The sequence below is a fragment of the Dendrobium catenatum genome, unplaced genomic scaffold (assembly GCF_001605985.2).
Source record: "Dendrobium catenatum unplaced genomic scaffold, ASM160598v2 fragScaff_scaffold_1117, whole genome shotgun sequence".
NCBI classification, from domain to species: domain Eukaryota; kingdom Viridiplantae; phylum Streptophyta; class Magnoliopsida; order Asparagales; family Orchidaceae; genus Dendrobium; species Dendrobium catenatum.
Window position 1 is genome coordinate 3,871,706 of NW_021319579.1, and position 27,161 is coordinate 3,898,866.

The following is a 27,161-nucleotide window of genomic DNA, read 5'->3' on the forward strand; positions in this document are numbered from 1 at the left end:
GTTTTTGGGTTTAAGGTTTATGAATTGTGTTTAGGATTTAGGTATTCATGATTAGGATTTAGGGTTTATAGGGTTTCGATTTTTTTTTTTTGTTTTGGAAACCTACAAAGAAGCCTATGCGTTAATTAAAAAGAAAGGAAACAAGGTCCTTAAAAAGGACCTAAGCTCACTACTACTCGACAAAGCTAGAAAAGGAAAGTCAAAGAAAAACCTAAGAGCCTAATTTCCCCAATGGTATGATCTAGAAAAATCCCTAATAACATTCTAGGGATGCCAGAAGACAACACCCAAGAAAGGAAGGCCATAAAGTAAACTTTCAGCACGCACTTCCTGCAAAAATTAATCATCTTGCCCAAAAAAACTTCCTTCCGCAAAACCTGCAATAAATAATGACTACAAAGACAAAACAAGCACAACAAAACCAACATATTAATCCAATTAAACTTATACAAATAATAAGTGCAGGATACCCCTCCAGCAACAATGTAGAATAACTTGTTAATAGCCATATGAAAGTTCCCTTTCCAAAATATGTAATTAGAATACCAAAAGTCCCAATAATAACTATAATCAAGAAGAGCAAGAAATTCAGTTTGATAATCCATCACGATTATCCAGCCAACAACGCCACCAACACAAGCAATACCATGGATGGATTGAAAGCAGCCATCCACGAGACATAAAATGCATCCAAGAAACCAATACTTAACAGGAAGAATAAATCAAAGATCTTGAGTTGAAATAGGTCTCCGCAATTAGCATCCAATAAGAAGAGACAACCAACCACATATCCCAATTATACCAAATAAACCTGCAATTAATATCAATATACCTAACTATAATAGTTAAATAAATATTGAAACAGAAAGTTTATGAGATAACCTTAACTCTATTTTCACCCTCCTGGTGATGATTAGAGAACCAAAAATCTATTTTCACCCTCGATGTAATGATCAGAGAACCAAAATCTTTACTGAAGAACTTCTTCTTCAGAGCCACAGAGATTCCAGGCAAACACTTATAGGTACTAGGCAAGATTCTTGCTTGGAGCAACCTTGTGAATCCCCTCACAACTTCACCCTCATAAAATCTCCCTCTCTTCTTTCACAAAGCTTTTCTTCTTCTCTCCCTCAATATCCCTCTCAATAATACTAAGCATCAAAAATATATCTAACATGAGTGTTAGAAATCCTTAAATAGACGGCTTCAAAAACTTTAATTTCCAAGCCATCCATCTTTTGTTGGTATAGTACGATACATGTATTATACGGTATGATCAATTCAATTTAGACTCATCGAACAAGATCATTCAAATGAAATGTTTAGCTTTTATTAAACATCATATAGTATGATAAAAAACCATACGGTATGATATGAAGAAATTCCTTCTATTCATTTAGGACAATCCTTGGGATGGCCAACTTCATACACGGGTGATCGTCTAGCACTATGGACATCGTACGATAAGATCAATAGAAAAATCATGGATTTTTTTTGGTACGATCCAAGGGATGACCAACTTCATACATAGGTAATCATATAATGTGAACTAGTTCATACAATATAATCAATCATAATAATTATCCTTGATATGATTGCCTGATATTGGAGGGTTAATTAAGAAAGATTTTAATTAGTGTGTTCAATACGATCCAAATAGTACTATATAATCAATACATAATTAGAATCTTTGTCAAGTTTGGCGACTAGTGTATGATAGAGCCCAACAAATCATATGATATGAATTAAAATCATACAATGCGATACTTCATACAGTATGAATAAAAATTATACTATATGAATTACTTAAAAAGAAAAACTCTCTTAAAAATATTTTTCTCTCTTCCCTTATGTGTGTGCAAGGTTGCTAGCAAAGATATGCACCAAAAAATAGAAAATGTCTCAAGAAAGAAAAAATATATAATAAATTTAAAATTACATTCTCTAACAATAATTTATCCAGTCCTGAGCTGATCAGAATTGAAAGTGAATGGTGGAATGAATTTTTGAATTGTTAGTAAAACAAAAAAATAATATCCTAGAAACAGTAGAAAGCTGTAATAAACACAAAAAAGTTTGTTATTATCAAAACATAAACACAGTGCATAGATCAGATCTGCAATAATCTCCTCCTTTTTGATGATGACAAACATTATTGTTTAGGTTTTTTCAAAATATTTCTTTCTTATAAATTTCCCCTTTATAAAAGATAATAATATGAAAAACAATCAACAAGAAGATGTCTCTTCCTTTGCTGAAAATCAATTTCAAGTAAAAGGAGTGTAAAAAGAAACAACAACATTAATGACAAAAAATGATAATAATAAAAAACAAAATAAAACTACCCCTTTTGACATCACAAAAAGAGGGAAACAATAGGAAGAAGGAAAAAAATTAGTAAGAGACATAAGAATAGAAATATAAATAGAAACATAACTAAGAAATAAATAGATGAAAATAGATTAATAACTGAAAATATCACACCTCTATTAAATCTCATGGGCTTTTTCAGAATGTAATAAACTTACTCTACACACAAATAAGAGAAGCGTTGACTATCTTGGAACTAAAATATTTGGATTCTAGAGTTCGCACATCAAGCTTACCAACTTCACATGCTAAAATGCTTTGTTTAAACAAAAAAAATCCAATTCAAGAATTATAATTAAACAGGGAAACATAGTCTTTTTCAGACTAGTAGCATGAAATATATTGAATAAAATAATACTGTAAAAGGGATGAATAACCAAGATTTTCTATAATCAAGTATTAAACATATCATGAAACATCAAAATTTTCTAAGACTTAATGATTTACCAAAAAGAGGAGCTAATTTAAGTTGGGCTTATTTTTTACCTCTTTTAACATTTTTATGAGAACATTGGGCATATTTAATTTTTAATACAATTAGTGCATCTTTTACTTTTGGCATCATTACGCATCTTTTGATTTTAAGTTCATTTTTTTCCTCTTTTGATTTTTTTTTTTTGCAAATCTCTTCGTTTCTAAATCTCTAAGAATCTTAGTCAAAGATTATCTTCCAAATAGAAGAGAAGAATTACTCACTCTTTTATATAGGGAGGAATAATCTACAAAACAAACCAAAGCTTTTTCTAATATGAATAAAAGCTTGATATAGAAAAATAATGAATTTCATTTCTCAAATTTTTAGAATATATCCATGATATAAAAATATACAGTTGAGTGAATAAGATTTCATTTCAACCATCTTAATTTCTAATTTGATTTAGATTTTTGAAGCATACACAAGGAATTATCAGGCAAATAAAATAAATTTGGATATGCAAATTCATGAATTTTGATCCTGTTAGTTTAGAATTATGAGCAATTGCTTATTTAACCCTTTTAAGTATGAGTAGAAGTATATTTACACAACCAAAAAAAGCACAGTTCAGGCCAACTCAAGTCATATAGTTCAATCTAAATTGTATAGTACGAGTTCATTCACACAATATATTATTATTTGTATAGTACGAGTTAATTTGTATAGTATAATTTTATTTATATAGTACGAGTTAATTCATACAGTATGATATAAGCCACATAAAATGATCAATAAAAACTAGTAATTTGGTAGACTACTAATTTTATAAGTAAAGAGCACATAAATGAGGTCTACAAGCACACAAAAACTAGAGGGAAAACCCATTTTAATGAAAAACATTTTATTAAAGGAAGAGAATTAACACAATAGGGATTTGAAAGAAAATCTATTTCAAAATAGAATATGAACATATATGCATAGACTTAAAAGTAGACTGTACAATTATAATAAAAACAAATGAAACTAGTATGATGATGGATCCTGATGAAAAGGTGGATGTGGAGGCAATTAAAAGAACTGGCTAAAACTTTCATACTACTGCTAGATTGTGGTGAACTGATGTTGAATATTTCAAAATGGCTCCTTGAACCAACCCATATCATTATCATGCTGGATCTACTAATGATCCAGACGTGTTTCTAATCTATCAAATCTCTTAATCAACTCCACATATTTTTAGTGGTTAGGAGATGGTGCAGGTGCAGGATCAGCTGTTGGTATAGCTTCTCCTACATCATCAAAGAGAGAATCTTCAGGCTCTTTAACCCTATGAAATAGCATTTAGAAAGAGACATCCAAAAAGAAGATTGAAATGTCATCATGAGGGGAAGAATATGTGATCTTGTATTTTATATTCATGATATATCATATCATATGTCCTAAGGAAATGTTCTATTTTCTCCTCTAGTGGCTGGGAGTGAAATGCAAGTGATGTTTTGGATATAGTCAATTAGCATTTGAGCTTCATCTATTTGGGTATTTGACATGATAAAATATGTAACAATTGATAGTAGGGGAGTCATATTTACTTGGTCTCTAGCTTTAGGTTTGATTCAAGTTCTCAAAACTTATTGGATGACCCTAGCATTTTGGTTAAGGTTCTGAACCAAAGATTGGTGGTACTTAAGGGAAACATTTCTTAGCAAAAGGTTCATAGATCTCGAGTCAAAATTGGATCTAGAGGACATGGCTAGAGTTTTATTCCCTTGGGTGTTTAGTTGAAGATGGATTCCTATGTCTTCCTTGGTTATTTCTACATTTTGGTAGCACACTCGGAGGTCATAACCATAACATCTCCACTAATCCTAAAGTTGGTGAGAAATTCATAAAGGATTTCATAATGGAGGGGATATGCCAAGGTTAAAAGAAACTTAAGTGCATAAGTGATGAAAAGGTTCATTACAGGGAAGCTAAGAGCCTATTGATTCATAAGCCTTGATGGCGTGATCTTTGATTCCTTGTACATTTTGTAGGACGCTTCATTAGAAGCTATTAAAAAATGCTCATCTGTAGTGCTTTGAGAGGAGAAAGCCTCCTGGATTTAATGATTGTGTCTTCCACTAGCCATTACAAGGATTGGAATGCAAGAAGAATGGATCTTAAGATAGGCGTGAAAATTTTGAAGAAATTTGGATGTTTAAATAGAAATGAACAGATAGTACTGTACAATCATAGGATCATTCGGGAAGAACATATGCATTTATGATTCATCAAAATGTTATGTCTCATTGTACATTATGATCAGACTTTATACAGGATGATTAGAGATTTGGATCTCATCCTTAGGAGTCAAGATGTATGACTGTTGACAAAAAGGTTTATAAAGTATGAATGAATATTCATACAATGTAATAAGAAAGAAATATTATACCAAACTGAATTCAATTCATACCAAATTGAGTTGACAAGTAATTCGTATAGTATGAAGAGGAGTTTGTATAGTATAATGGTCAATGAGATAAGCAATCTAGATTGTTCATAAAGACAAGGGTTATGATTTAAGTAGTGTTGTGTAGATCATACATTATTAAGGTGGTTCATGTAATATGATAAAAAATTATATTTGTAGAATAGATAGTGAGCTTCAATAAGGTGGTTTGTGTGATGGTCAAGACATAATCATAAAGAACAATAAGATCAAAAAAAAGGGCATAAAAAAATAAAATCACAAAAAATCACAAGATAAAAATGCATATATTGAGAAGCTCATGAATAGATGATTTCAAGTGATAGGGTTACAATATCAAGCCCAAAAACCACATGCTCTCATTGGGTCCTTTATGAGATCCCACAAATCTAAAGATCATGGAAGAAAAGTTTTTGGAGCCCAAGTGAGTTTGGGTTCCTTCTTAAAGCTGGATAAATCATCAGAATGCATGTCATGCTGTGTTTGTTGAAGCTTCGGTCTTGACACCCAATGTGTTCTATGATGAATTGTGCAATTATGGCTAATGTGTCTTAACATGCCACATGAATAACATCTAACATTAGGAAAAGGGTTAACTAACCTATGGTAGTTATAATTTCTATTCATATATTTATAAGATGCATGACATGATGAGTGCTTACAAATAGGTTTATTTTGAAAATCCTTTACTATTTCTATCAACATTTCATTAGCACTTTTAAGAGAAGAAATTTAAATTTTTAATGAGTGCTCACTAAGATCTAAAAGGTTAACACATGCTTCTAACTCTTTAAATGTCTTTTCTAAATCAAGATACAATGCTTTCAAAGACTCATGTGTTTCATATAAAGCAGTATTTCTTATTCAATTCATTAAACTCATCCAACAACACAATATAACCCTTATCAAGATCAGAACCTTCTTTTCTAAGCATTTCATTTTATTTTTGCTAAACTGAGCATTCAATTTTTAAGCTAGTGTGCTTCTTTTTTAGTTTCCTACAAGAATCATGATTTTCTTCTAAAATAATAAGTAATTCATTATATAAAAGTTGACATTCCTCCTCTTGATCAGACTAATCGAGATTGTTATTTTCCATTAAGCATATATTTTCCACTTCATCTTCTACTTTTATTCTTGATGAATCATAAGCAGAGTCTTCTAGAAAACCTTTCTAAGATTTCTGCTTGTCCTTATGGAACCTGGCTTTTTCTTCAACATTCTCTTTGCTTTGGTAGCCTTTAAGAGTTGAGAAATCAGTTTTAACGTGCCCTAGTTTCTTGTATTCATGACATAAAAAATTATCTGAAGCTTTAGAATTTCTAAAATTTTTACCTTTGCTCAACTGCTTATGAAGCTTTTCCTTATTTCTTTGAAAGCTTCTGAACTATCGAGTCATCAGTGTAATTTCTTCATCTACTGCATTAAGATGTCTTTGATACACTCTTTGATAGTAGGCAATGTGTGATCAATGTAAATTTTTAATAGAATAAATATTCAAATCCTTGGATTCAGTAATAGTAGTAATTTTTGTATCGTAGGAAGAAGGTAAACAACACATAATCTTATTTACTTTTTAAATATTTGATAATTCTTTATCAAAAGCATGCAGGGTTATAATGTTTTATGTAAACCTAGTATGCATTTCAGATATGGATTCATTAGGTTTCATGCAAAAGTGTTCATATTCATGCAGTAGAAAATTTAACCTAGATTATTTCACTTCGCTTGTTCCATCATAAGTAATGCATAATTTATCCAAAATTTCTTTGATGGTAGTACAGGTAGATACACACACGTAATCTTTAGATTTCAAAGCACAAAAGAAATAGTTTAGGCATTTATAATTTAGTTGGGCTAAATCTTTATCATCAGAAGTCCATTCTAAAAAAAGGATTTCAGTTTTAACATCATTTACTAAATATGATTGTGCAAAACAACCATCCTAAATAAGCATCCTCATGCGATAATCAATTAATTATAAAAAGGTGAATATGTGAGTATTCAAAAAATAAAAAAAGTATATTTTTAAATAGAGGTGGTCGGGTAATTGAATAGCCTTCCATACTATTATGATTACCAAAGTTAGTCATGCATCTTAATCTAAAAGTTTTTAAAAACTTGTTCTTATGAATCCAACTATGATACCACTTGAAAGTTTGTGAGGGTGGTTAAACCCTAAAAAACTAGTCCTGAGGCTAAACAAGAGGGGGGGGGGGGGGGGTTGAATTGGTTATTTAAAAAAACTTTTTAAGAAATGAGAAGTTCAAACCTCTTGATGCATAAATAAAACAAATTTTACAATAATAAAAAATCAGATATTTTGACCATAGATTTATTCATAGAAAAGTGTTGAAATTAAAAAAAAAAAAAAAAAAAAAGAACACACCAAATTTATGGTGATTCAGTCATCCTATCCTACATCCCCTCTTTGGAGACTCACACTCCAATTACTATATTAAACAGAAGTGACTCTCCTTTATATCCCATAGTATGGCAGAAACGTTTGTACAAATGCAGTTTTACCTCCCCGATGCGGCAGAGAATCGTGACTCTTTTACAGGCAGAGATCCTTAACTCTTTTTTCACCCTCCTAGTGATGGTTGAGAACCATAAATCTATTTTCACCCTCCAGCTGATGGTAAGAGAACCACAATCTTTTCTAAAGAACTTCTTTTCCTAAGCCACAAAGATTCCAGACAGATGCATATAGGTACTAGGCATGATTCTTACTTGGAGCAACCTTGTGAATCCCCTCACAACTTCTCCCTCACAAAATCTCACTCTCTTCTATCACCAAGCTCGCCTTCTTTTCTCAATCAAGCTCCCTCTAAAGAAGACTAAGCAGCAAAAAGATATCAAATAAGTGTGTTAGAAATCCTTAAATAGAGGGCTTAAAAACACCCTAATTTCCAAGAAAAATGTCTTTTGTTCATACAGTACGATATACATATCGTATGGTTTGATTAGTTTAATTTAGACTCATCCAACAAGATCATTCAAACAAATTGTTCAACTTTTATAATACAACATATCGTACGATCATGAATCATATAGTACCATATATAAAAATTCCTTCTATTCAATTAGGATTATCCTTGGGATAGCAAACTTTGTATACGGGTAATCATCCAGCAATACGGATATTATATGGTATGATCAATACACAATTCATGAATTTCATTTGGTATGATCCAAGGGACGACAAATTTTGTACACAGGTAATCGTACAGTACAAACTTGTTTGTACAGTACGATCAATCGTTACAATTATCCATAATTTGAGTGCTTGATATCAAGTGGTTAATTAAGAAATATTTTAATTAGTACATATAGTATGATCTAAATTGTATTGTACAATCGGTACATAATTAGAATCTTCCTAACCTTTACTAGCTAGGGTTTGACAAGACTAACATATCATACGATATGAATTAGAATCATATAGTACAATACCCAAATTGTATAATATGAAGAAAAATCATAAAATATGAATTACTTAAAATAAAAAACTCATTCAAAAAATATTTTCTCTCCCCCTGTATGTGTGCAAAGGTTACTTAACAAAGATATCCACCCAAAAATAGAAAATGACTCAAGAAAGAAAAAATACATAATAAATTGAAAATTATAGATTGTAATCCTAGTTTACCCAGCCTTGAGCTGATCAGAATTTCAAGTGAATGGTGAACTGAATTCCTAAAATTTTAGTACACACAGAATAAAAATAATAATATCACAAAATTAGTAGAAAGCAATAATAGACACAATAATGTTTATTATCATCAAAGCATAAACACAGTTCTTAAATCAAATCTACAATAGAAATAACCATCATTCCAAGGTAAATCAACACACCAACCATAATCCTCAATAACATTAACATTCAAAATAGAATAAATACACGATCAAAAAGAGGAAAACCAAACTAGGGAGTCATAAAAGCAAATAGTAGGGTTAGTAGAGCTTAGGAACTTAGTAACTATTTTGTTGTCATCAATAAAACCTAAATGCCACTCCATTTCCATCCTATACGCACACTTCCACACCCAAAACATGCAAAGGATGTTAGAAGTAGAAGCAGCATACCGATAAAATGTGGGAACATCCATAATAGCAACAACAGTACTTTAAATTCTTGGCCACCCACCCAGAAACAAGGAAACCCCAATATTATGAATCCATAGATCGATAACCAATACAAAATTGAAGCCACTCCAAAAAGGCCAATCTCAATCCAAACCAGTTTTACCATCCATAGTGCCAACAAATTTTAACATAAGGTCATGGATAAAACAAATAATCCCAATTAGTTTTGATTCTAGTGTTAACTTGTCAAGTTATTTCCTTATCTTAATGTTTTGGATTTCATAATTATTATTGAAAATAATGGTTTGGGTTTGAGCTATAAATGGATTTTTTGATATCTTGATTCCAAACATAACCAATAAAAAGATAAGGCAATGGTACAAATGAAGACTATGGTAACACACCTCATCAAGAAAAAAAACTCTACCAAAAGATGAATAGGTAAATAGCAATCACCAAAATCCATGAAGGAAGAATTTAGAAGAAAAGCATCAACCCAACCATAGAAAATAGTAGCAGGGAAGCAAAACAACAATACCCACAGATAAACCTAGCTAATTAAAATAAAAATATGGTAGGCCATAGTGATCTAATCTAGCCAACCCTCTAATCTTCCTATGAAATGAAAGCATATAGAATTTAATAAAACTTGATAAAGTACATCCCATTTTAGCAAGGGAATCAACAAAAACATTACCTTCATGAAAAATATGAGTAATAAAATAACTAAAAAAGAAAGCCAATGATTAATATCTCTTAACATATAAAAATTATTTAGGTTTTATGATTTGGGGTTTAGGGTTTAGGTTTTACGATTTTGGGTATAGGGATTGTGATTAAGGTTTTTGGTTTATGATTTAGGTTTTGAGTTTAAGTTTATGGTTTGTGTTTAGGGTTTTGGTTTTTGTGATTAGGGTTTATAGTTTATTATTTAGGGTTTTAGCATTTAGGATTTTTGTTTATGATTTAGAGTTTATTATTTATAGACTACATATTTTAGTGTTTAGGGTTAGAGTTTATGGATTAGAGTTTAGGTTTGAAGTTTTAAGTTTTATATTTTATGATATAGGGTTTATAGTTTAAAGATTATGTTTTAGGAGTTATGGCATAGGGTCTCAGGGTTAGTGTTTATGTTCTATGATTTTGGATTTTAATTATATGGATTAAAATTTAGGATTTTGTTTTTAATGTTTAGGGTTTACAAATTATGGTTTAGAGTTTAGGGTTTGCAAATTATGGTTTAGGGTTTAAGGTTTAGGGCTTAGGGATTAGATTTTAAGTTTTTTTTTTTTGGTTAAAACCCACTACGGGCCTACGAGTTATTTTTTAGAAAAAGGTACAAGGTCCTTATAGGGACCTCCAGCTCACAACTGCTCCAAAGAGCTACAATCAAAGTAAAAAAAGAGAACTAAGAGCCAGAAGTCCCTTCTAAGCAAAAGTACACATAGTCAAAAATTTCATGATGGCGTTCACTTGAAGAGAGACAAGGTCCACAAAAATAGGAAGGATTTTGGTGATTTTTTACTGCCATTGTTGAGGATGGAAGAGGGTGGACGGTCATCTAAGGATGATTGAAACACCTCATACTCATTATCTGTCGCACGTCCAACTTTGTTGGATTCAAATGGTAGATTTTCGTTCAAATGCAGCTTTTCTCGAAATTGCATGAACTCTCCTCTAATAATTAGAGAGGGAGGGTTGGTATCTAAGAAGAAGACTTTGCCAAAGCCAGGAAAAGTAAAAGAATTTTTTTTCTAATTTGAACTGTAATTCTTTCTCACCTAGATCAAGTTTTATCTCTAAATCAAATTATTTGGAGGCTTCTTCTTTGGGTTGCAAAGATAATAATCTGTTGAAGAATGATGATGGTGTTTTTAGCAACACTCTTGGTGATGTCAATATTAAAAATCCAGTTGCATCTTCTGAAATGGATAATTCTAATGTGTCGATTAAAAAACCACATATTAAAATAAATTTTAATGGAGTTGTTGATGGAAATGAGGAGGTAAATGTTGTCAAGCTTGATATGTAGAATGAAAAAGCCAATGTTCAGGTTTTAAGGAACTCATTGGTGGTGAAAATTCTAAATAAGAACTTGCCTTTTTTAATATGTTCTCCTGAATTAAGGAGGCAATTGGCTAAATTTGGAAGATTTCATATAACCTCGCTCGGATTGGATTGGGTTTTATGTTCATTTCAGTCATATGAAGCAATGGAGGAAGTTCTTAATGGAGGACCTTGGTACGTTGGGGGCTTCATCATTGGTTTAGATAGATGGCCACCTAATTTCTCTCCCATCTCCATGGATGGGATTTCTTCTCCCATTTTCGTTCGTCTACCACATTTGCCTCTTCACTATTTGGATGAAACCAATATTACAAGAATAGTTTCTAGTATTGGGACTACTTTATTATTAGATGGCAATATGTTTAGGTGGGGAAGAAGGGAATTTTTTAGAGCTTGCATTAAAATTAAATTGAATTCTAGGCTTCCAGATGGTATTTGGGTTGAAGGTATTAATGGAATGTTTTTAAAAAAATTTGAATATAAAAATCTTTCATCTCTCTATTTCAAATGTAGAAGGATTGGACATAAAGATTCTGTATGCCCAAATGTCCCTCATACTCTCAATCAGGTTGAGATAGTAGACCCTAAAATTTCATTACAAGTTGGTGATTCTTATGGACCATGGATGCATGTAAAGTTCAAGAACAAAAAAAGGCAAACAAATTTGTTTGATACGAAGAAATCTGATATTCCTGGGAAGAAGGATTCGGGTAGAATTCCTGTTGTAAATAAGGTAAATGTTGTTCAGGCGGTATCTGATAGAATTACATTACATATTGAAAATTCCAACAAATATAATGTGCTATCTCTTGAATGAAAAGATAATAAGGAGGCTGATTTATCTTATGTTTACAATGTCGAATTGGAGAAAAATTTAAGTGAGGATGCTGACTGTCAGGATGTTCAAATTCTGGAAAATAATACTAATAATAGGTCTTCAATTAGCAATTTCCAGGATAATTCTATTGGCTTGATTGCTGATCAAGCTATGTTAATTCCTAATTATGTTCAAAATTTAGAAATTGATTTCATAGATGCAAGAATTAAGGAAGGAGATGATGAAGTTGTTTTTGCTGTGTTAACATCAGATGCTGAATCAAATGAAATTCAAAATTAAAAAATTGAATTCAAAGGTGCTCAAAATTTGGTAGAAGTAGTGGAAGCTGTTATTGCTGAGTTAGGATTTGAAACAATAGTTGGTAGTCCTTCAGCCAATTTCGAGAAATATGAGGAAATGGGAACTCCTTCAAGCGGTATAGGAGGATTAAGTGGGAATATTAATTTGAAGGTTACGAAAGTTACTCCTCCTTCTGAGGTTAATTTGAATTTTAAGAAGGCTGTGTTAGTCAAAGGGAAAACTTCAAAAATAATGATGGATTATTCTTCCGGTGCTAAGCATAAACTATTCAAAGAATTACGATCATTGAGACCGATGGAAGATTTTCCTAGAAGAAGGTGGGAAGATCTCAGTTCAAAAAGAGTTATGAGGGGTTCTTCCCCTTTTGTTTAATAATGCTTTCTTGTTCTTTCATTGGAAAAAATAGTAGGGAATTTCTTAGAAGATACTTGATGATGGAATATATGAGCAAAGAGTATCTCAGATTAATTTTTTGGATTATAGACTCGATTTTTGGGAGTGGCACCAGACAATTCTATTGAATATTTTCTTAGATGGTTGTCGGATATTGGTGAATACTTATAATTGCTTTTTAGTTTTTTGTAGTTTTTATTGCTTTCTTTTAGCTTTTTATTTCTCTTCGAAATTTATTCTAATTAATTATGGGTTCGGCACTAGGTCTTATTTTTTAATCAGTTGGGTACTCTGGGATGCTAACCAACCTTTCAGGTTGTTTTATTTATTTGGTATCTCCTCCACCCTAAGGGTTTTAAAATGGGAAATAGTGGGTCTCATTTCAAATTATGATAAATTTAGTTTAACAAATAAGCTTCCAATAAGGTTTCTTTCCCTGTTGGATCAAGGAACCTGTAGTTTAATTTTTGGTTATAGTTTTTATTAGGATCTTCTTCTTTTTTTCTTTTAATGAAATATTGCATTTCTTAAAAAAAAACAACAAAAAAACAAAATTACATAGTACCCTAATAACATTCTAAAACAAAAACTGAAAGGGAAAGATAAATCTCATTCAAAACCGCCCTCCCAGTCACAATCGGGTCATGCATAAAATGCGATGAGTCTCCAAAACCCTGCAAAAGAGGCCTGCATAGACACTAAACAAAAAATTTAAGAACAAGAAGAAGATAAAAACAAAATTGACAAAGTTTGGCCCATTGGTTAAACTCCAAGCTAAAAGGAATTTATGCATATTCCTATAAAAGGAAATGATATTGCTATTAAGATAGCCTTAGTTAACCCCATGGTTTACAACCAATATCAACAGTAAAAAATTGATACCGAGCATAAAATCCCCCAAAAATACACCTCAAACTATAATTGCTCCAACCCAACCAACAAGCATTCCAATTCCAAAGATCACTAAATGACAAACCATACATAATACAATTCCAATCAATCAAAATAAAATAAAGATTAGCCTCTTTTAAAGGATTCAAATAAACCATAGAATTATCAGCTTTCTCCAGATATAACCCCACATAACAATTAGAATTGTTCCCAAGGGTAGCCTGAACATAACATTACAATAAAGTGACATACAACAAATTAGGAGGATAATTGTACATAGAAGAAATGAAGCCCAAAGCAGCATTAGTACAGAAGTCCGTAGCCTTATATTCCCTGAAGCAAATCAGATAAAAATTTTAAATATTGTGACAAAGATCACCCAACGACTTGCCATGACTACCAGGAAAAACCATGAAATAAAAATTAAAAAGAACTAAAGGCAAACTCCCCAAGAGCAACTATAGTAGGTAAATATAGAATAATAGCACTTGACATAATGTCTCAAACCAGTATTATCTATGAAAACAATCCTGGACAACCTAAGATCGATTAGAGCCAAACTGCTTAAAAAAACCCAACATGATATATGCATCAGTCCAGAAAAAGTCACGAAGAGCCCAGCTGATAGAAGAACCAGCTAAATACACACTGTAGATATAAAACTAATAGAAAAATAAGAAGACAAAAAAAAAATAGTTGCTAATCATCAAAAAGGAAGAACCAGGAACACCAAAATAGAAGGACAATTAATTAAATCGAATATAGGGAGACCCAAACGATTTCATCTGGCCAAACCTTTGATCTCTTTAGGTAAAGACTACTCATAGTCTTCAGTGAAACTTGGTAAATTGCAACCCATTTTGGCTAAAGCATCAGCAACAGCATTACTCTCTCTAAGAATATGGGAAATAGAGTAATTAATGAGAGAGAACCAATACTTAATATCCCTTATCATATAGAAATTAGTAGGATTAGGAGAAGTTTTACCTTCAAGATAATGAATCAAGAGCATCACATCACTTTGATCCGAATATTGGTAATGCCAAGAGAAATGCATAATTGGATACCAAAAAGAAGACTATCGATTTTAGCTTGGATAGCATTATTAGCAGTGGATGGTCTTGCAAAAGCCACAATAACAATACCATTATAATCTTTGATAGTGCCATCACAACCCGCATTAAAATTATTACTAGAACCATCAGTAATAAGTTTGAAACATCCATCCAAAGGCTTTTTCCCATAAATCATCTTTTCTTTACAGCTAGGATGATGGGAGGTGAAATTCCAACCAAACTCATAGGCTACATGAAGACAATTTTTAAAGGAGGCATTATTAACTAACTTAGCACGATACAGCTGAAGAATTTTATTTTTAACTTTAGAAATGACACTTAAAGCATCCATTTTAATATTCTCATGCTTAGAAGCATTCCTACTGCTCCATAAAAACTAACAAATAATAATAGGAAGAATATTTCTAATATGACCTTTAGTAGGAATAAGCCAATCTTTAAGAAGAGAATTTGAAAACCTTAAGAGTGAGCATCCTGTCCATAAAATTAGTAGATCGATGGCCTGCACCAAAAGGATCCTGCAAAAAAGAGAGCAAAGCACTCCAAGATAGACACAAAAACAAATAACAGAAATAAAGTTGAAGTACCTCCAATGATGCATGTTACACTCAGTCATAGTCTCAAAGAAATTGAACACCATAGTCCTCTACAAAACCAAAAAACTAACAACACAAGGTAAGACCTGATGCCACACCATCCAACCGATATGCCCCACCATGAACCATTTCCAGCATATTAGGAGAAACCAGAAGAAACTAACCAGAGGGATAATCCTCAAAAACAATCTAGGAAACACCAAAATAGACTCCAAATAGCCATATTCCTCATAGCAAGAAAGCTCCAGGTAGCACATCAAGCCAAGGCCAAACAATAAAACCCCAACCAACAAAACACCTGGGAGCTTAAACTAGAATTCACAGAACACCCAAAAAGTACAATAGAGAGTAACAAGCCAATAAAAAAAGAGACCAATAATGATCTAACAAAACCAAACAACAAGCCACGAAGCTCAATTGGGATTTGACCACCACAAAGCACAATAATTTAACATAGTACCCCGAACACACCAAAGAAAAATGATGTGGGTCCAAAAACCATTCTCCAAAACAAAAAACATATAATTAATGCCAGAGGTGATCGGGTAAGATGAGCTTAGGAAAGAATGAAACACGCAAGCATAATAATGTAAGACTTGATGCCACTCCATCCATCCCAGAGGCCACCCCCATCATAATAGGTAAAGCTAGAGGACAACACCTAAAGGGGCAACCACCCAAGGAAATCTAAGTAAAACCAAACCATACTCTAGAGCACCACCATCCTCACAACAAGAAAGCCTTTGGAAGCACAACAAACTAAGGCCAAATAATAAAGCCCAACCAGCTTAAGTAATAGGAGCTCAGAACAAGCAGATAACCCATCAAATAGAGCTTGCAATCATTGCCCTGCCCAATAAAATCATAACATAACTAGATGAAAATCACCAAAATAAACAAAAAAGGGTCAAGTTATCCCAGCAGAAAAGAACCCAGAAATACATCTGCAAACAAACCAATAAAGCAGGCCCAAACAAAATAAACCAAAAAAACAAAAGGGAATAAAATTAAATTCTAACATAAGGAAAGGAAATTCTGTCTAATCTTAAGAGGACTTTATATGGAGTTGGGGCATTGGCTTCCACAAGGTCCATGGATCAATCAATCCCTACGCCAAACTGGGCTAACCAAATAGCACAAGCATTGCCTTCCTTAAGCACATGAGAAGCATAAAAAGAGATAAAAACTATCAAATGTTTAATGTCCCTAACAACGTAAAAAGCGTCATCATCATAAACTTAGTCCACCTTATTAAATAAGCAATGAATATTAAAAGAAGACTGAATCTCAATCGTAATGCTGTCAATGTTAAGGGACATGCAACTTCTTAACCCATATATAATAAAAGTAAGAAGAGCAAAGCCAAGAACAACATTACCATGAAAATCTATGATAATACCACCACATCCTGTTTTAGTAGTCTCATTATCAATACTAACATCAGCTTGAAGCAACCCATAGCAGGTTTAACCTTGTTGCAACTCAAGCTTATGAGTTTATGTTTTTGATGATAACAAATATTATGGCTCATTGTATATTGTCTACTGTATTTGTAATATATTTTTCTTTCTGTGTTTATTAACATTTCTGGATTAGAATGTAGCTTACAAGGATCAAGCATTAGTAGAACATGTTCTATTTATATTTTTCATTAATATATTTCTTGGCTTGTAAGGGTGTTTACGTGCTTGTAACATTGCTCACTTATTTCTATTTTAGAGTTCTCTATTTTTTTCTCACATCATCCGGGATGATGCAAACATCAACGTGGGTGATCGACCAAAAAATAGAAACCCTAATTAGGGCATTCTTGTTAAGGCAGCCATTTTTAAGTACATCATCCTGTATGGTAGGCTCAAAATAAAAAGAATCAGCCACCAGATCTATTTAGGTATTCTTTATTTTTATACATCGTCCAAGGCATCATCCTGGATGATGCAACGCATTTATGCCTAAATTAATCTAGTTATTATAGAAAGTAATTAAGGTTTGATTGCACCATCACATCATCCGGGATGATTGTAGAATCATTTGGGATGATCGATTGGATGATTGACATCATTCAGCTTCTATTTAGGGTGATGTTTAGGATGATTTTCATCGTATTTGAACTAATCAACCAGGACGATCATGATATCGGCCTGGCCGATATGGTAAAAAATCTTCTGATCTTCCCAAACTGACCAGGCTGATTGAGCAAAAGTTACGCTGATCAGCCAGGATATATTCATATCATTCTGAATGATAAAGTCAGTAAGTTGCAATTAATGAGCTCATTTAGAGCTATTCTATTTAAGCTTTGACAAGGGTCTTTGTAAGTGTCTTTGGTAGCTATTGAAGTTTTGTTCTTTTGGAGGAAACTTGAAGAGAGAGCTTGAAAAGGAGAGAGAAAAGGGTGGAGTTTGAGAGAGGGAGAAGATCCTTAGAGGGGGTTTCATGGGAGTGTGGGGGGTTCCACATGGTTGCTCCGGCGAGCTTGCAACTTAGTACCATGAGATTCAAGCTCGTCTTGAGGGAAGTTTTGGGAAGAAGAAGATCTCTTTGGTGTCAAAGGGCCCGGCTACTCTGCCACACCTAGGAAGGTGGAATTGATTTTGTAAGGGCTTCTCCGCCAAGCCGTGGGGGCTAAAGAAGAGACACTGAGTTTAGTGCAATACTCAGAGGGTGCCTCCAAGGAGTGGAGGTAGGTTAAAATTTGACCGAACCACTATAAATTTGGTATGTTCTTTCCTTTATTATTTTTGTATTTATTTTTTGTACTTTGATTTTCTTGGTGGTAAATTTTGGTTTGATTAAGTTTTGTGTTTTGATCGTGAAAGATTTTTTAAATACCAATTCACCCACTTTCTTGGTTAGTTTTGTGCAAATTCATAAGGTCTTAAGATCCCTAATGAACTTTGAAGTGGTTTAAGAGCGGGATTCATAAAATTGAGTTTTTGAAAACTTTTAAATTTTGATCTATGGCTAATTTTGTAATTATAATATTGCGGACAGTTATTCAATCACCTGACCACCTTTATTTAAAAATATTACTTTTGATTTTGGAAAATTTACATGTCTACTTTCTTGCAATCTATTGATTTTTGAATATGGAAAATGATATTAACTAGTTATTATGTACTGTCACGTATTGTAGATGGAATTAAAATTGATATTCCTTTTAATCAATGGAGTAGAGAAGAACAAACTAATACTCAATTGAATGCTAAATCACTAAACTTTTTTTTCTGTGCTTTAAATTCTGATGATTTTATGTTCGTATCCACGTACTCTACTGGCAAGAAAATTTGAGATAAATTACACACTATATACGAAGACACTAGTGAAATCAAGCAATCCAGATTAAATATTTTAATGCATGATTATAAATTGTTTTGCATGAAACCTTTTGAGTCAATTTTAGACATGTATACTAGGTTTATTCAAATTGTGACATCATTGCATGCTTTAGGTAAAGAATTTTCAAACGTTTAAAAAGTCAATAAAATTCTACATTATTTACTTTACAAATTTGATGTCAAGGTTGTTTCTATTTGTGAATAAAAAAAATTGAATGAATATTCTATTGATAATTTGATTGGCTCACTTATTGCCTATGAGCAAAGTTTGGGTCAAAGACTTTTGGATGCAAGTGAGATGATAGTGCTAAATGCTGAAGACTCAAAGAAAAGTGGCTTAGTTGGTGATGAAAACGATGACTTATGAAGTAAATTAAAAAGCTCACCAAAGCATAAGCATCAACAAAAGTGGAATAAAGGCAAAAATGATAAGAATGTTAAGATTTCTTCTGATGTTGTTTGCTTTGGATGTAGGAAACCTGGACACATGAAAAATCAGTGCCCTAATTTTAGAACTCTTCTTATAAAGGAAAAGGGCAAAGCTAAGCAAATTGTAAAATTGATAAATAATGAAAAGAAAAAAATCTCCTAGGCGGACCTAGCTTCTGAATCATCAGACCAGGAGCAAGATGATGTTTAAACCACTATTTATGTGTTTATTTTTCTGTGTATGCATGATTTGTTCAATTTTGTGTATTTTTGTATTTTTCTTTTGATTTATTTTTCATTCTTTTTTCCTATCTTTTCTTTTACATTATTTATTTTTAATTTTTCTTTACTTTTCTTTTTTTGAAGTTCTCTCTAATCAACACACATGTTCACTTTTTCTAAAAAAGAAAAACCTACCTCCTATTTTCTTAAATTCTTATGTAAGTTGTGGTTGACTTCTCTAAAAATAGTAAAAGGAAGAAAACTCATGATTTTGTCTCTCTATCTCTTTTCTTAAAGAGGTTATTTTACTTTTGATTCAAAATATTTATCATATTATAAATTGGATTTTGAAATAGAACTTTTTCATGTCCCTACATTTTGTTTATCGTATAGAGATCTTTTGCAAGTTGTTGAATCTACCTCATAATTTTCTTAATCAAGTAGTTTATTTTATCAATAGAATGGGTTTACTTTTATTTTTAAAATTTCAGAAAGGAAGCATATTAAAAAAAAAAAAAGGGTGGCGAATGATGCCAATTCAAAAGATGCGCGATGACGCCAAAATTGAGAAAGATACACAAAGTGTATCAAAAATTAAAAGATGTGCAAAGTGTGCCAAAAACTTGACAAGAGACATAAAATGAGCCCACAAAAAGTAATGCTTACCTATCCTGTACTTCTTAATGATTAAGAAAACCCTTAATATTTTTGATACTTGAGCTTGAAAATCATGATTCCTGATTCGCCCAATTTTGCATTAATTTTCTATTAGATATGTTTTATGAAAGGAGTTTTGAAAAATTATTGTTTCTTTTTATAATTTATTCCTTGATTTAGACATTGGATAAAAAAGTTTTTGAGCCTTTAAAAGAACTTGAGCTTGGTTTACCAAATTTTGAATTTATAATCTTTTCTGGATTATACATTATCAATCCATTCCTTATTAAGTTTTTGAATTAAATCAAGAGGTAACTTTCTCATTTTAAGAATATTTGATTTTTTTTTTCTTTTCACTAGATTAGTGATCATTTTAGTTTTTATTTGTTTATATTTTTCTAATTTTTTATGCCCCTCCTCTTTTTTATAATGTCAAAAGGCGAGAACATACTGTTGTAGTAGTTTATGTTTTCTTTTTTAAAATAAAAATAATAATAAAAACAACAAAAATTTTGTCTTCCCCTTATTTTAAATTTTTATTCTAGTGAGGGAGATTAGGAGAAAATATTTTCAATTTTGTAAATTCAAATAGTAATATTTGCCATCATTAAAAAGGGGGAGATTGTTGCAACTCGAGTTTATGTGTTTATGTTTTTATTGATAATAAATATTATGGCTCACTGTCTATTGTCTACCTGTATTTGCAATATATTTTTCTTTATATATTTACTAACATTTTAGGATTACAGTGTACCTTACAAGGCTCAAGCTTTAGTAGAACATGTTCTATTTGTATTTTTCATTAATGTATTTATTGGCTTTCTTGTAACCTTACTCACGTATTTCTATTTTAGAGTTCTCTATTTTCTTCTCACATCATCCAGGACGATCCAAATATCGGCCTGGACGATCAGCCAAAAAACAGAAACCCTAATTAGGGCATCCTAGTTAAGGTAGCCATTTTTAATCACATCGTCCTAGATGATATTTGTATCGGCCGGGACAATAGGCTCAAAATAGAAAGAATCAGCCGCTAGATCTATTTAGGTATTCTTTATTTTTTGACATCATTCTGGATGATGCAACACAATTATGCCTAAATTTATTTAGTAATTAAGGAAAGCAATTAAGGTTTGATTACACGATCACATCATCTGGGGTGATCGCAGGATCATCTAGGACGATTTATTGGATGATTGACATCATCTATCTTTTATTCAGGGCGATGTTCAAGATGATTTTCCTTTTATTTGAACTAATCGGCCAGGATGATCATGATATCGGCTTGGCCGATATGGTAAAGGTGCAACAAACAAAGGTATAGGTGCAACAAACAAAGGTATAGGTGCAACACCCAACTTAGAAGTATTTCCTTCAATCTCAACAGAAAGCAAATTATCATTCTCAGTAAGATGATCATCTTTTCGTTGAGATTGTTTGATCACATATTTAACTTTGCGAAGGTGGGGATGCAACCTAAGGCATTCACTAAAAAACATGGCCATGCATCTTATAGTAAGATGGAAAAATGGGTAGGTTTTCAAAATCAACTTTTTGGAAGTAACCATTTAGCCCATAACCTAGAAAAACTTTAGTCAGGTGCTTCTTAAAAACATCAAGTTCCACAAGAACTCGAGCCACAGAGTGACAAGATATGGAAGAAGTTGCATGATCTATTTGTAAAGGTCTTCCAAAAATCGAAGCAAGGACAAACATGATTTGTGAATTAAAAAATTACAATCTCAAGTTAGGGAAAGAAATACAAACATGTGTAATTATTCCCTCACATAAAAGTTAGGAGTCTATTTGAGAAGACACTTTTGACAAGTTTGAATATAGTAGGACCTTGTCACAAAGATACCACTATAATCAAGATCATTCTTCAATTGGATCACAACATGATGAGGATCCAACAAAACAACGTGAAAAGCACCAGACAATTTCAAGCTAATGGAAATTTTTTGGATTACATCCAATTTAGGCCGATGCAAGAGAAATATACCAATTAGAGTAAGAGCAAACGGTGTAGCTAACTGAGACAACACTGAATCATCAAACATAAGAGCCGGGAAACCCTTAAATGAGGAATGCATAAATTTGAGCTTAGGAGATGAAGAATAAGAGCCAGAAACAACATCCTTGATAAACTTATTGGTTGTTTCTCCTAAACATATTGTCAAAATGAATCCAAACTTTCATAGCAATAGAGCCCTGGATAAACACATGGTTCAAATTCTCAACATGATAGTAGCATTAACATTTAGAGACAATATAAAAACCATTCCTTACTAAAAGAGAATCAATAGGTAAATATTTATGTAAAATATTACAAAGAAGAAAGGAGTAAGTAGGGGGAATGCTAGAATGCCAAAGAGACACATAAAGAGAAATTTTAGGCAAGCTTTGTCTAATAGAATTTTAAACTTGTTTAGTATCAAAATTGCCATCATTATACTGATTAAATAAAATACAATCCTCATTCTCCAAGTGAATAGAGATCTTAATAATTAAATTAATAATAAAGTCATGAACAAAATTGGCAAGTAATTCAATATTCCAATCTTCATTAATAAAAAAATCCTTGACTTTCCTCGAAGAAGTAGAATGAGTATATAAGAGATTATCAATAGAAAAATTGCCCAACCTTTTATCTTGCCAAAAGAAAATGTTCCGCTCTCCCATACCTCATTGAATGAACTCTTCAGCTTCCCACTTAATACTACAAAGTCCCTTCCAATTAAACGAGTCGCCTTATTTTAAAATACAATTTAAAGGGCGATTCCCAACACAGTACTTAGAAACCATTAACTTAGTCCATAAACCTTTTTTGTCTCTAAAAGCAAATCACAGTTTGTGAATATAAGTCTTCATCATATCAGTAAAGATTCAAAAACCTAATTTACCCTTATCCATAGGCCCCGAACAATTACTCCAAGAACCCCACATAATAGACTGATTGCCATCCTTGAAACCCCAAAAGAATTTATTAAAAATAATCTCCATTCTACTACAAACATTAAAGGTCGGGCACAAGGTATGCAATAAATATAAAGGAATCAAGCACAACACATGTTTAATGAGAACATGCCTCAAACCATAAGAAAGAAAATTGAAAGCCCAAGAAGAAATTTTCTTATGTATAGTACTGAAAATATCATCAAATAAATGAGAACATTCTTACCCTTACAAAGCAGAACACCTAAATACATCAACAAAAGGAGCCTTTTTTTCAAACCAAATTTTCTTTAAATACTAGTAATGCAGCTAGGGGAAAAAGATTTAGTAGGAATAAAATAACACTTAGAAGTGTTAAAGATCAACCCAATAGCATGCTAAAAAAAGTTAAGAAATTTGAAAAGGATGTTCAACATTTTTATAGAGCCATTAGAGAAAATAATAAAATCATCCACAAAGCTCAACTGAGTAATGTACTCATTTTAAAAATCAGACTAGGGTGGATTTTGAAAAGATTGTTAATACTATAGGACAAGAATTCCATAATAATGATAAAGATAGTAGGAGATAATGGTCCCCCTATCTAAGACCATGAGAAGACTTGAAAAAACCATAGGACTTACCATTGATAATAATAGAGAAATATTAGAACTTATTTCAAATCTGAGTTTATGGATTAGACTTTTGATGGTAGCAAACATTCATGATTTTCTACGACTGCATTGCCTACTAACTTTTCAGGTCCACATGATCGAATACAACTCAAGCAGCTCAAGATTGGGTAGATTTAAGTTGAGTCAGTCTGTAATGTTTTTATTTTTCTTGATCCAATTGAAAAAGTTGATCCTAATGCTAAGTAATCTTACACACACACACTTAAGGGGTTTTTGAGTTTTTTTGCTTTGAGTACATCAGCCTAGATGACGTTCATATCGGCCAGGATGATCTCACTAAAAATAAAAACCCTAATTAGGGCATCCTGATTAAACAGGCATCATTAAGCAAATAGTCTTGGATGATCCTTGTATCGACCAGGACGATAGGCTCAAATAAGAAACAATCAGTCATAATGATCAATTTAGGAGTTTTTTATTTTAGTACATCGTCCAGGATGATCTCAATATCAGCCTGGATGATGCAGCACAATTATGCCAAAATTAATCTAGTAATTATGGAAAGCAATTAAGGTTGATTGATACGATCACATTAGCTGGGCCAATCGCAGGATCGTCTGGGATGATGTCCTGGATGATTGACATCGGCTAGAATCTATTCTGGGCGATGTTCAGGATAATTGTAGTCATATTTGAACTAATCGTCCAGGATGATATTGTATCGGCCTGGATGATGTAACCAATTTTCTTTTGATCGTCCCAAATTGTCCCGGCTGATTGAGCCTATTTTGTACTGATCGGCCAGGATGATATTCCTATCATCCTTGATGATAATGTCGGTTCTAGAAATTCTATTTAAAGGACCCAATTTTTCTCATGCAAAGAGACCTTTAGCTGTTGTCTTGACCTGAGAGACCCAAGAGGAGAGGGAGAGAGGGAGAGAAAGGGAGGAACTTGTGAGGGGGAGTTTGTGAGAGGGATTCACAAAGGTTGCTCCAAGCAAGGTTCCAAGGTGTCTTCTCCAATCTTCATCCTTCATCCTTGGGGGTTCAAGGGAGGTAAGCTTCAGGAATTGGTCGAGGTTCTCTGCCTACTTTAGGAGAAAGCAAAAGGAGTCAAGGTTCTCTGCCTACTTCAGGAGGACGAAAAAGGAGTCGAAGTTCTCTGCAAACATCAGGAGGAAGAAAAACGAGTTGGGTTCTCTGTATGCTTCAGGAGGAAGCAAAAGGAGTTGGGTTCTTTGCCTCACTGGGTTGGCGAAAAGGATTTTTTGTTAGGGCTTTTCTGCCTTACTGTGGGAGCAAAAGGAGAGTCACTTTTGTAGTGCAATACTCTGAGGGCGCCTCTGGGGAGTGGACGTTGGTCGAGTTGACCGAACCACTATAAATCTAGTGTGACCTTTCTTTGTTTTGATTTATACATTTATTTTTTTGCGCTTTGATTTCTGTGGTGATTTTGGTTTATGATTGTGCTTTAAGAAAGATTTTTTAAAATACCAATTCACCCCCCTCTTGGTTAACCTTGGGCAAGTTTATAAGGGCTTAACATCCCTAACAAACTTTCAAGTGGTATCATAGCAGGATTCATAAAAATTAAGTTTAAAAACTTTTTGAATTTTGATCCATGGCTAACAACGGTAATCGTAATGCAACGGAAGGATATTCTATATCACGACCACCTTTGTTTGATAATCTTCCTTTTGATTTTGGAAAACTCGCATGTCTACTTTTTTTCAATCAATTGACTATCGTATGTGGATTCTTATTAAAGAAGGATATTTTCAACCTTCTCAAGAACTTAATGGAATTAAAACTGAAGTAACTTTTACTGAATGGACTTTTGATGAAAGAGATTTAGCACAACTTAATGCAAAGTGTTTGATTTTCTTTTTCTATACTTTAAAATCTGAAGATTACATGCGTGTTTCCACTTGCACAACTGGTAAAAAAATTTGGGATAAATTATGTATAACCTATGAAGGCACTAATGAAGTTAAGCAATCTCGTTTGAATATTTTATTGCATGATTATGAACTTTTTCATATGAAACCTAATGAAATGATTTCTGAAATGTATACAAGGTTTACTCAGATTGTTACTTTATTATGTATGAAAAAGTAAACAAAATTTTAATATGTTTCCCTTCCTCTTTTGATGCTAAAATCACTGCAATTTTTTAATCTAAGGATTTAAATACCTATTCGATCGTTAACTTACTTGGTTCACTCATTGCTTATGAGAAAGGGGTGAACCAAAGATATCTTGATGCAGGTGAGAGGAAGAAAGAGAAAATGGTTGCACTTAAGGCGAACATCTCAGACACTGACTCCTCCGGGTTAGAAAGAGATGACGTTGCCTTCATAAAAAAACTTTCTAAGGAAGAGTCACAAGTATCATCAGAATTAGAGAAATGGTAAGGAGAACAAAAATTTTAAAGGTTTTTTTGATGTTGTTTGTTTTGAATGCAGGAAGCCTGGACATGTCAAAGCTGATTATCCTATAATTCAGGATCACTCAAGTAAAGAAAAGAATGAGGAGAAACATAAGTTCAAAAAGGATAAGAAGCGAGCCTTAAAAGCTTTCTGGGCAGAGCTGTATCTGACTTATCTGTGACTGAACCTGAAGAGGAGACAACAAACTTGTGCTTAATGGCTGATAATTTTGAACAATCTGACCAGTAAGACGTATGTCAACCAACATATAACCAATTGCTTGAAATATGTGAGAAAATCCATGCATCATATAGAAAACTTAAGAAAACTCACACTAGTTTAAAATTGGAGTTTTTGAACTTACAAAAAGATAATGAAATTTTGAGTAAAGATCACTTTCAAATTGATAATAATCACATGTCGCTACTTGATGAATTTGATGATTTAAATAAAAAGCATTCTGAATTAATATTCATACACCTCGCTTGAATCTGATTTTAAAACTTCTACTAAATAATATGAGTATAAAAAGCACTGTTTGGAGATTGATTTAGAAAATGCTCACTTGAGGTTTAAAGCTGAATGGATGCACTTAAGAAAAATTGGATGTCACCCATATTTGATACAAAGCAAATAACTAGGAAGAGGCATTATAACCCAAAAAGATTAAGAAATCCTTTTCTTGGAGTTAGATGTGTTTCATGTGGCATGTTAGGACACATAGCACATACTTGCACCATTCACCATAGTACACATTGGGAGTGAAGACCCAAATTGCATAATTCACTACATAACACTCATGCATCGCATTCTTCTCATCATAAGTAGGGACCCAAACCTTTTTGGGCTCCTAAATCTAACATTTAATGATTTTACAGGTGTGCTCTCACCAAAGACCTCGTGAGAGCATATGATTCTTGGACAATGGCTTGCGACTCATAAATTGCATAAAGTTGCTGCTAAATAAAATTTTGAATTGCTTGATTACTAATCTATTGAATGTTATTATTTTT